This window comes from Passer domesticus, chromosome 7, assembly GCF_036417665.1.
Source record: "Passer domesticus isolate bPasDom1 chromosome 7, bPasDom1.hap1, whole genome shotgun sequence".
In the NCBI taxonomy this organism is placed as follows: Eukaryota; Metazoa; Chordata; class Aves; order Passeriformes; family Passeridae; genus Passer; species Passer domesticus.
Window position 1 is genome coordinate 13,754,884 of NC_087480.1, and position 12,528 is coordinate 13,767,411.

General features: G+C 37.5%; 1 long non-coding RNA gene across 1 annotated transcript in view; it reads right to left on the reverse strand.

The window, feature by feature from the left end:
- LOC135304503 (uncharacterized) overlaps window positions 1-12,528 on the reverse strand; it is a 77,586-nt gene that overhangs the window by 24,428 nt on the left and 40,630 nt on the right. The window contains exon 4 of the long non-coding RNA XR_010365885.1: window positions 11,487-11,596. This is a non-coding gene — a long non-coding RNA (uncharacterized LOC135304503). The remainder of the gene's footprint in view (window positions 1-11,486; window positions 11,597-12,528) is intronic.

The window sequence follows — 12,528 nt, forward strand, 5'->3', positions numbered from 1 at the left end:
TCTGTCATCTTTTAGGGGGCTTCTTGCATGTAAATACAGGAGTTGTGCACATGATGATCTTCATTGCTGTCCTGAGGACACTGACAGATTACAGAACTGACAGGGTCTTTCTAGGACTTAGACATGTTCAAAATATTTCTCCTGTATCTGCAAATAAATCAGAAGAGAATTTTCAGTGGAAGGCAGGAGTGTCCTTCCCGAGCCCCTTTTGTTTTTGATGCTGCTCTCTGCATCCCAGTGATTTGTACTCCACTCACCAGCTTGATGGAAACACGAGACAATTCCAGAGACTGGCTGAAACAAATGCTTACTCTGTGGATATTTTCAGTGGCAGGCAATGATCTGCCATGCAGCTTCGAGGGTATATTGTCTTAAAGAAAAAAGATCTTAGAGTAGAATAACACAAAAGGAAATAGCAAACTATGTTTTCAAGATTTTTGGAAGACTTTATTTATTTAATTGGTAATATGGTCTTAAGTTCTTTTCACACATTCCCTCTGGGAATATTAAATGACTGTAAATGTTCCCAAGTCACAAAAAAAAAAAAAAAAAAAAAAAAAAAATACAGGAGGCCTTAACATAATTTCTACACCCAGCATTAAGAATGGAAATGGAAATAATTTTTAAGGAATGATTAATACCCAGAGATGAATGATGGACAAATAAAACTTTTACCAACCAGAAAACATATATTTTATAAAGATGGAACTCTTCTTTTCCCTCATGTTTGTTTTTTTTTTTGTATCTTCACCTTATTCATCAGTAATCAATGGAGAGAGAAAAATATTGTGACACATAAAGAAATTTGGAAAGAAAATATAATGTTTAATTCCACTCCATGGAATGAAGTCACTTTAACTGGATGGAAATGGAAGGAGAGCTGCCCTTGAAGCAACAAGTGTAAAGAAACTCACGTGCATAATTTTCATCAGTACTGCCATATGTTTTACATTGTTCTCAGCTGTTAAAATGTACAGGTTTATCCCAGTTAATTCTCCAGAATTCATTACAGAATGTAACAAAAAAAATATATACACGGTCCTTATTACCCAAGTACAGAGTTTATAAAGGCCTTCTTAAAAATAAAAATAAAAGGAAAAAAACCCAACCAAACCAATAAAAACCCCTCAAGAGCTGAATTTAAGCTGTAAACCAAAATGTCAGAAAAGACACCTACCACTCATACTGGAAATTTGTAAAGAAATTTATAAGGAAGTGCATCTATTTATTTCTACATTGAAAAATTCTTTTAATTTACACATTGAAGAAGGCCTAAGTTGACAGATTGGATTTCTTTTTGCTTTCAAGACCCTGAACTAATCCTCTCATGAGAAGTAAAAGAGGAATTAGCATCAAAGCAACTTTCTGCAGTAAGTAGGGGGAGGTTTTTTTCTTGGCAGATTTAGATTTATTATAATATTCCAGAATGCAGAGCTCTTTAGGAAGACAGAGGGTTTTCTAACTTGGCAAATTACAACTGAACCAGATTTGCAGGCCTACTATTTACTTATTATTGTGTTTACTCTATTTTACTACATTTTGTACAGACGGGGCATGGAACACTGGAGATATTTTGTATAGAGTACAATGTATGGAGAACACGTTCAGTACTAGCAATCCTGTAATAACAGCAAAATCACAGAAAATAGGTCTTCCTCTCTGAATTTATACTCCAGAGTCTCTTTATAAATATGGAATCTCAGACCACTACAAGGAGTGGGGTGAGGATCAATCAAAGGTGTGCTATTGAAATTGATTTGGAGGATAACATGCAAAAGAAATGACCATGTAAGGTGATAAGGGATTTTCTAGGGACAGAATATGGCAAAAAACCCTAAAGAACGTAGATTCTAACTTCAGAAAGAAAGATCTACCACTCCCCTATAGAAAGGATTAGAAAGGATTTCCTCTAGAAAGGAAAACATGCAGGGACTGTGTGACTTCTTTTCATTGGTGATCACCAGAGAGAGAAAAGTTAAAGCAAAACTGAATGGCCTGACCAAAGAAATTCCCCTCTGACAGGTTCAGCCAAAAGCAACTTCAGCCAAATTCTGAACTGAATCTGAAGTGCAGTGCAATAAAGGATGTCTATGTTTGCCTCTGAGGAAAACAGAGGAAAAAAATGTTTATGGTACATGCTGAAGAAATGAGATTGGCTGCAGAGATTGCATTGTGAATGTCCAAGCAGAACAAGAATCCAGCTGGAACCCTGCTTAGTTTTCAGCTGGTACCAACAATTTTCTCTTATTCAATATTAACAGATTCAGTGGTTCACCTAAGGTAACTTTCTGTGACATGATACAATGGGATTTTTTCTATTTATTTATATTTTTTTATTTTACTTTCTTTCCTGACCTATTTTTTTTAATCTTTCACAACTTGCAGTGACACTAATTAATCTTGTCATCAGCTCTTATTCATGACACATCTTCACAGACAACTTATCCAAAGTTAATTTTTAGCATAATATTCATGCATTCATAATTCAAAATTCACATATTCCAACGTAGTTTTAAGGCAGGTATAAGCAGTAAGAAGATTAGTGTTGAATATTCAGATGTGGGTAAAAGGAGGACATCACTGTGTGAACAGACTCATCTGTAATTGTTTACAGAACAAGTGTTAAAATGTTTCCTCTTTTTTTTGTGTGGTTTTCTGGTTTTATGTATAACTCTCTGAAGTCCATGAAAAACACATTGCCTCAAATAAATTTAGGTGCATGTAAAGCCAGAAACTGGCACCTTATGATCACAAATGTCACTGGCAGCCCCTCTGAGCCCAAAGACATCTATCACTAGTTTCAAATGAAACAAACTGCAGTAGTCTGGAGCCTGTTGGAGAGGTTAAAAAGAATCATATTTCTAAATCTCACTCTTCTGCAGTGAGAAAATTACAGAAGTTTACCTTGATCCCCTTCATTAGGAATTGACTCCCAGCTGGCAGTGCAGTCAGCATGTTCACAAGGGCAATTTTACAGGGAAACATGAGCTTCACCTGCTGGAGTGGATTAAATCAGGCAGGGACCAGAGCTGCTCTGAGGGACTCAAGAACATCCACTGGGAATGTGTGGAGTCCTTGGGTCAGTCTCAAGACACCATTCAGAAGCTGCACTATATTTAGTTCAAAAGTCATTGCAGAGAAAAGAAGAAAAGGGGCTGGAGTGAAGGTGAGTCCTTAATTTAGTAGAGAGTATTTGCTTTTGGGCAAAAATACTGTCATGGTTCTACTTCTGTACAGAGCTTCAGGTATTCAGGCATTGGTGCTCTCAGTTAAAGTGAGTTGCCACTTTAAAAATAAACCATGGCACACAGCAATGAAAGACAGATTATGAGATATAAGTGGCTTAATTTTGCTCTTGTCTGGTTTCAGAATTATGAACAAGTATCCTGGTTAGCTGTAAATGTAATTTTTTCCCCCAAAATGGAACAGACTTTTATATCTCTTCAATGCTACTCAAGCCTAGGTGCCCCAAATAATTTATCTTTGTACTGGCTTCAAACTTGCCAGAGATTTTAGTAAAAAAAAAGATAAACTACTAAAAGGAAATCCATAAAGAAATTTGTGATAGCATCAAATATGGCAGCAGCATTTATATTTGAAACTGATCTGATAAGAGGAAAAAAGGGAAACACCTGTCGAAGCTGAATTAAAGCTCTGAGGAGTAAAGAAAATTAGAATAGAAAGAAGATGGAACTATTGAAGCTGAACTCAAAGCTGACAGAAAATATCTAACCTGCAAAACAGTCTTGTTTAGTTTTCTCATAACTCAGGACAGGACTCTTCAGCAATAAGTGCAGCCAGAAGTCAGGTAGGAATTGGAAATATCAGTGAGAACCTCACAAAGCAAAGCTCCAGCTGAGTTCATGGGTCTGTGGATCAGCAAAGGTCGTGGCACACTACCCCTTGATATCCTGGGAAAAAATATTTTCTGCAATAGATATTGGAGAAATTGTATTGAAAATAACAAAATTATTTAGCCACATATTTAAAATCATCTTGCATGTCTGGATCTTTCTGACAATTTCAAATATATTTTGTTTTCATATAAAACTTCATTTCATGACAAGAAAATTCTCCCCTATACCCTTCTGTTCTCCCAAAATTATGGAAACAAATATAAATTAAAATAAGTGACTTTAATTCTGCAAGACTTTACATTCTCTCCATACACAATAACAAATTTTAATTCATATTCAGTGCTCCTGATGTGATTTAAAAAAAACCAAAAAACCAAAAAAACAAACCAAAAGATTTCATGTCTGTCATATCTTCTGGAGTCTTTCTTTGTAACAGTATTCATTATTGCTCAAGTCAGTGTGAGGAAGAGATAATACGTGTTTTATTCTTTTGACAACTATTAATTTCATTGAAAGCATGGATGTGTAGGTCTGTGTAGACACATGATTTAAGGAAGCAGTTTTTAAATAAAATCTCCTTTTAAAAATGTTGATTGACATGGCAGTACACTATGTGACTGTTTTTCAAATTATAACTTGCATCTAACTAGAAGAAAAAAGTAGAAATAGTTTGTGTTTTCTTTGAGGCATGCCACATTAGGCAAAAGAGTTTTCTCCTTCGAAGAGATGTGTTGTAAATGCCAGAGGTAGGACAAATATGTATTTGGAAAAATTGAATGTAACATATCAGTTGTAAGACCCAGAGTGTTTTCTGCTCTCCCTTGAAGAGTGGCTGCACTTGATCCTCACAGAGCTCCCAGTGAACACAGCAACAACAGCTCGTGTTCTCTGGAGCAGGGTCTGGAGAGCTCTGCAGAAAAATACCAAAGATTACCAGCTACATCCGTGGGACCACACAGCTTCTTTAGGTGTGACAACCAAATTCCCTCTGGTTGCAGACTGGGTGGAAGGTTTTTCTCAAAGTGTGGCTTTGCCATTCGTTTTCCAAAATTCTGCTTACTTGGTACCTATAATAACCCTGCAATATATTTTTTCAGATTTAAGTCCCTGAAGGCAAAAAGCAAAAGATTTACAAAGGAATGAGGCATCCCAGATTTCAGCTTGGCCAGAAGCTTCAGAACAGGAAGAGTTTTATTCCTCTGGTAGTGGTATCTTACTCTTCCAGTAAAGGAGTTTGATTTTTCAGATCACTAAACCTATCCATCCCCTCAAGTATCTGTCTTTCACATATGGGAGGAAGCAAGGGCTGAAGTAACCCAGTCCACAACTCCTCCCCAGCCCTCCCACTGGATCTCTGCTCTTAAGGAATGCAGCTCTGACTTTTCCTTGCACCTCCGGGAAGGTAATCACCTCTGCTGCCTCCCAAAATATTTCCGCATCTACCACAGCCAGTTTTGTGTCTTCTTCGAGGAGATCTATCTCCTGGGGTGTGAACCAGCAGCTTGTTTCAAGGGTTTATTTACTGCTTTCCCCTAACCAAACTAAATGATGCCATTACAAGCTGCCTTGTTATTTTTTATGGGCACTGTTGACAAGAGAAGTCTTTCACTCTCCAGTAATTTCAATATCATAAACCTACTACTATTCTGTTATGGCAGCTTTAATTCTACAGTTCTTCATAGCCAGATCCAACACTTAGAAATTTTTTTCCACCAAAATTCAAATGCAGTGGCTGCATTAAAATCTTACTCCTGCTCAAACCTAATAGTGACCAAATCACACTGTGAGACTCAGCCTTGTGTTCAGACAGAGAAGCAAAAGCCATTTCTGGGCCTTTGGGTGTGAGTGCACCCTTTGCCTGCAGCCATCCCAAAAACCCATTTCACTCCCACAGAGTCATTAGGGGGAAAAAGATCTACAATGTCATTGAGTTCAGCCATTAACTCAGCACCACCTTGTTCACCACTAAACCTACCTTCAAATGCCACATCTGCACTGCTTTTGGGCATTTCCAGGATGGTGACCCCACCACCACCCTGGGCAGTCTGTTCCAACACCTGAGCATACTTTCAGCGAAGGAATTTTCCTTAACATCCAGTGTAAACCCTCCCTGGGCACCCTGAGGCCCTTTCCTCTGGTCCTGTCACTTGTTACTTGGGAGAAGAGACTGCCCCACACCTGGGTCCCACCTTTCACAGAATTTTAGAGAGTGTTAAGGTTGTTTACACTCGCCAAGCTCAGAAATTTCCCTGATATTTACAGTATTTAGCATGTATCTGTGACAAGGGATCATGGAGAAAGAGATTCTGTACATTTTGACTTGTGCACTAGATTTAGGAAAGGTATTTTTCCACATCACAACCACTCCCAAAACAAGATTGAAAATCAACCCAATTATATCATAAACCTGCAGAGAATCAGTCACACAAAGTCAAGGATATGCCTAATTAAAGGCTTTTACTTGTTCTTTTTTACCCCTGTGTCAGACTCAATCATGAATGCCTTAATAACCACTTATTTTCTTCCAGCTGACACAGAAAAGTGATTGTACTTATAGAAAAAAATAGAAGTAAAAAAGTAGAGATTTACAGTCTACAGAGAAACATCACTAAGGAGGACAGGAGAGTTACACTATTTAGCCAGTTGATGTAACAGGGCTACTACTCAGCAAATGCTACCAGAACCAAAGAAATGTGGTTGATTTGAATTTATGTTTTATGTTATTTTCCTTATTCTGTATATTTAAACAGCCAAATTTGTAGTAGAAACTGCTAGACTGAACCAGAAATTATCTGAATGATTTAGTTGTACAACCAAATAAATTAAAATAAAAATATTTATTTGATTGTGTATTTAAGTTTTTCACTTTGGAAAACTATGACTTCTACTATCATGATTGTATCTATTTATCTACAATTAATTCAACATACATTTTACTGTAGAGTGGTTCAATAAAAGTGTTGCTTGCTGCAACTCATGTTTGTAGCCAGATGCCTTTAAATTATTGCTCTTCATTAAAGGTATCCTAAGTATCCACATTTACAGGTGCCACTGCTTTTACTATAATTTACTTCCTTTTAAACCTAGGCTGTTAAAACCTTTTTCAGACAGGTAATCCACAATACTACAAAAAATGCCTGCTTTAAATGTTTTGGTTTTTTTTCCCACATCTATTTTAGAGACAAATAACTTTACAACTCACTCCAGGGTTTGTTTTTTTTTATTTTTCTATAGTAGCCATCCTATAAGCAGCTTTATTACTATTTGGATCCCTAACCATTACACTGCTATTAATTAGAAGAGCCCAGTTTATGTGTCAGTGCAGCAGTGAATGGTAAACATAAACTCAGCCACTCTTTGTTGCCCAGTTCAATGATGGCTAATCTGTGTTTACCTGGATTCTTTCCCATACCACAACCAGCCAGAGTTTTGACAAGGAAATGCTTTACAGATTTCTCTTACCTGGAAATTTTTAAGGAAAATTGCCTGAAACTATATGTGTATATATCCTAGCATGTAAAAATGCCTTAACAGCTCCATTTAAGCAGAAAATTTGGTATATCTCTCCTATTGGAATTGGAATGAGAATTGATCTTAGCAGTTTATCAAAACTGATATTTACTGGAACTCTGTTCTTACCCCAATATCTTAAAAAATTAGGATTATTAATGTTCTTCAGGTATTTTGGCTGAAAATCTAGAGGTGGGGCTGGAGGCTCACAGGAGCAGTCTCTGCACCATGACAATTACCACAAGTATGTGAGAATGTTCTTGCTTAAAACACTTTTAACCCTCAGTCTGCAAAATAAGCAGCAGTAACTTTAAGCTTTTTCTTTAAACCATCCAACTACATCTTTAGAAGAAAAAAAAAAAAGCAAAGCTTCTTCACCTGCCAGTCATACAAGGCTCTTACCACTTTAACGCTCTCTAACAATTCTCACCCTGATTATATTCTATTTTCTTCAGACACTGAAAGTTTCCATTTTCCATGCTCTCATTCCCAGCTGGATTCCCTAAGCACAGCTCCACATCCTGTTCTTTCCCAGACCACTTTTCCCCATGGTGGTTGTGCCTCCTGCTCCTGCCTCACCTCCCACAGCTCCTGTGCCTTCCTCTCCTGTGCTGTGGGTCTTCTCCCAGTCCATCCCCAAAAAATTCAACAATTTTCCAGCAAGTAGTCCTGGAACTAACAACACATGATTCCCAAGGGGTTTGTCTCTCATGGCTGAATTAATTTTGAACTGAATTCACTATGGCTGAAGTGTGAGTGTACCCCACATGAGGCACTAGAAACTCTACCCAGAGAGAAATACCACCTGAGTGATATTTAGATAAATAGAAAGGACATAATTTTGCTCTTTTAGAATAAAATATAGCCAGCACACACTGCAATTCCTTAATTAATATACAGCATTTAAAACTTTATATATCACAAATATTTTCAAGTGCATGATAAATAAGTCCAGTAAAGTTTAAACAAAGAGAACAGTGAGGCATTGGAAAATATTTGTCTATTTCTCCTAATTAAATAACACCATTGAAGGCCTGAGTTCAAAATGTATTTGAGCAAAGATGCATGAAAGTGAGGCAAAAAATCAGTCTATATATATATATATTAAAAAATAGATTTAATAACAGCAAGGAGATTTTTTTTTCCTTTTTTAAGTACCAGGTCAGTTACCTTGTTTGCAAAAATAAAAACAAAAAAGAAAAAAAAAAAAAAGAAAGAAAAAAAAAAGGCATTTTTCTGTTAATGAAGACCATGTTCTCAAAATGGCAAGTAAATGGGTTTTAAAAGTGTCAAATATATTTTGCCTTATTTGTCAAGGGTATAAATATTCTGCCTGGGAATTATGAAACCAAAAAACCAGAGTTTTCCAGAAGAAATATATATGCAGGCAATTTATCAGTTCCCACAGGAAATAAGTCATACTATTACTTGCCTTTTTCTTGTGCATGTTAATAATCATGTATGTTAAAACATATACTTTATAATTAATGAGATTTGGACATTGAAGACTTTCTGAAATTGGACACGCCATTTTAGAAGCTCATAAATATACATGACTTAAAACGCCATAAATAGCAATATGTCAATCCAGCTCAGAAATGTGCTAGTTTTGTGTTTTTATAATCATGCATTGAAATAAGATAAGCCAGCTACCGGTGGCTGATGGAAAATGGGATCCAGAGACACACACCCTTGAGGACCAGAGATGATGGCTAATGTGCAGTGTCAACCAGTGGTCTGATTCATTGCCTCTTAAAATCAGAATAATAATCCAGGTTCTATATAAAGGTTTAAACTTTGTTTTCTGTGATGTTTTTTCAGGGGAAAAAGAGACACAAATGGAAAAGCAGGGTTTAGAGTATTATTCTTTTGAATCTCTTCCTGATGAGACACTAGAGCTTGTAGCAAAATCATTTTTGCTTCTTGCACAAAAGTGTTGAAGCTAGGAGTAGGGCCATGTAAAGACCTTGAAAGAATCCTGCACCAAGGAATGTTCTGAGGTGTCTGACACTAAGGTCGTGCATCCAGCATCCTGGAAGGCTTCAGTTCCAGACTTTCCTCTAAATTAGGGAAAGCAGGAAGCTGTGCTGTGCTTCCCATGTCAGGTCAGAGCCCTGACCCCATGTCCTGGCTGCCTGGGAGGAGGATGGGCTCTGCTGTCCTTTTCACTGTTCCTCACTGTGCAACTTCTGATAAAACTAATATACTGCCACAAGAGCTTTTCAGTTTAAATGGATCTTTGCTTTTAGATGAAAAGCCACACAAGTTAAAAAGAAAAAAAAAAGGAATACCATGTTGTTCTAACAAACAGGAGATGCTGTCTATTGCTCAGGCTTTAAAATGCCTGACTTATATGCGGGCTGGAAAAATGAACCCTGGGAGCATTTTACTGTTTCCATATTTCACAGGGAAAGAGAAGTTTATTCCCCACAGCAGCAGCATCTTGTACTCGATTTAGGCTGCAGTTAAGGCGGGGGGAAAAAGAGCAAATGGTGCAGAGAGACAAGAAAGAACTCTTATTATTCTGGTTCTGTCAGAGGTCCAGGAAACTTGTGAGGGACTGGCTCATCAGAAAGAAAGATTTCCACCCACACTGCTGCACACAGGTCAGCCCAGGGAGTGCAGAGCACAGTCTGTGTGATGGAAAATAGCGCAGGGATAGTGCTGGGGAAGGGAGGGAGGCACTGAAGAGGAGTTGCTCAGTGTGTGGGGCAGGTGGGTGACACTTGGGGTGCTCCCTGCAGACAGAGGCTCCTGAAGTCACAGTCAGCCTGGGAGATTTGGGTCTGGCCACTGCTGACCTTTGCCATGAGCTGGGAGCCACTGCAGAGCTTCCCAAAGACCTTGGGAGAGAACTTCTGTGAGTCCTGGGCTTCTTGTAACTCCATGGTGCAAAGCAGCTTAGGGGTGCTTTTCCTGAAGGGTTAAAGCAACAGGGATATCTCATTTACCATTTCTTGAATGGCTAAAGCAAAAGGGATAACATATCTATCGTTCTGGGAAAGGGCTTCATGCTTTCCTGAGGATCTGAGATTGAGGATCTTGATATCTAAACAGTACCTGCAGGCTGACTGCCATTTCTGAAGGAGTGTCAGACAGGGACGAAACACACAGTTGAATTTCTGAGGCTTAGTTGGAGGGGGAAAAAAAGAATAATGCAAGTGGAAGTAGTAGCAGGAACTGTGTTATCACATGACATTTGGATGTGAATTTTCAAATCAACAGTCTGACTAATGCATGAGTCATTATTCATATTTAAAATAATTACTTTAAAAAAAAAAACAAAACAAAACAAAACAAACAAGTCATGTGGAATTTTAGTAATACATGTGTACAAGTTTCTGCAAACTAAAAATCCCCTAATTCTTAAGCCTTATAAACTAACTTTTGATCAAAAAGCAGACAATAAATCACCCATCTATGTAATTCAACCATCATTTTATAGCTTGCACCCAAATTTAGATCTTGGGTATAGATTTATGCTTCTGCTACTGCATCCTAATATCACAACAAATCCCTCAGAAAAGACAGCTCATAGACTTCTGCTAACAGCCAGCTGAATTAAACCTTAGAAGCCCTAACCTCAAAACTTAATTGATTACAGGGTAGATTAAAGCAGACATATCCCAACTCCAGGATTTATTGGCTACTGTACCAGCAATAGCTTTCTATCCCACCAGGGTCAATATAGACTTTTTATACTTGCAAACAGGAAATACAATATAATTGCACTTCAGAGTTAGATGGATATCAGCAAAGAAAGGACTATGAATGTGCATAGCTAGCAGAAAATACTATAGGTTCAGAAATTGAACAATGGATTGAAAACATTACAGAAAAATTATCTGAGATCCATAAATTTCTTTGAATTTAGGACAAGCACACCAATGGATGAGAAATAACAACAGAGAATTGAAATTGCTTTTTGTTCAGATACTGTTTAAAATAGCATCCATTTAAATATTAAAGAAAATAATAATTTGTCACATTATAAGTAATTATGATGGCTTTTAGATACCAGAGAAATGTTTAGAAGCTTTATGGTACCTGAACCTTCCAACAATGCTTTGGTAACCAAAATGTAATCTTATGAGCTGAGAAAATTCTTTCTGGAAAAACCTACCTGAAAGCAGTTTTGCAGAAACAGATTACTAAATTATTTTTTGCCAGTCTGTCATAGGTTCACATCTGCTTCCCGGGTCTTTGCAGTAAGTCTCTGCAGAAAATATCTGTGCAAAATTCAAGAATTATTGGCTGTGTTTTGCATACATCAATGTGCACATGTAAAAAACTCTGTCAGCAGGGTCAACTTGGTTATTTACCAGAGCAGGAGCAGCAGAGGAGGAAAAAAACTCCTTAAGTGGCCATTTTACTGAAAACACATTATTATGATAAGATAGATGGAATTTGAAGATGTCAGATTGTCTGAAACCATAAAAAAAGAAAAAAAAGGGGAGGTTGGGGGTGAAGTATATAAAAAAATAACCTATTCTTTTAAAGCAGACAGGGGGTGGAAGATTGATATGATCTCAGAGAATGACAGCAGAAGATTAAAATGGTTTCAGAAAAGAGCAGACATGGCACAGACGTCGGTGGATGTCCCTAATCCAGAACAGTCACACCCAGAACAGGAATATTCTCTCCAAAGTACATTTTAATGATGAGAAAACTCATTTTGAAAATTGTATGCAAGTCTGTTTAAAGTGTTTCATCCATCTCCCTATTTCTCTTTAGCTAATTAATACAAAGAACAGTCCATTTTCTGTTTTCCTTTTTTTTTTTTTTTTTGTTTCATTTTATCCTCTCACCTATGTAATTGCATTTTCTAGATGGCCTGTAAGAGACAAATTGTTAGCACCCATGGAAGTACGGAGTCTGAGGGACTGAAAATCCTTCAGGAAACCTGTACCAGGTCAGAATTCTATACCAAAAGTGTGAAGGTGGAGCCATGAGAAATGGCTCCTCACACAGGAAAAAATCTGAAATTAAGGAAGTTGAGTAGTCTGGGCCCTAAAACCTGCACATTCCTAGGCGTGCAGCTTCCATTCTACATTTTACTGCAATACCAGAGATGAAGACACAGTCTGAGCATGCCAACACTAAACCCAGGTGTTTCGGGGGGAAGTGAGCAGAGTGGCCTTGGTTTACATCAGGTGTCACT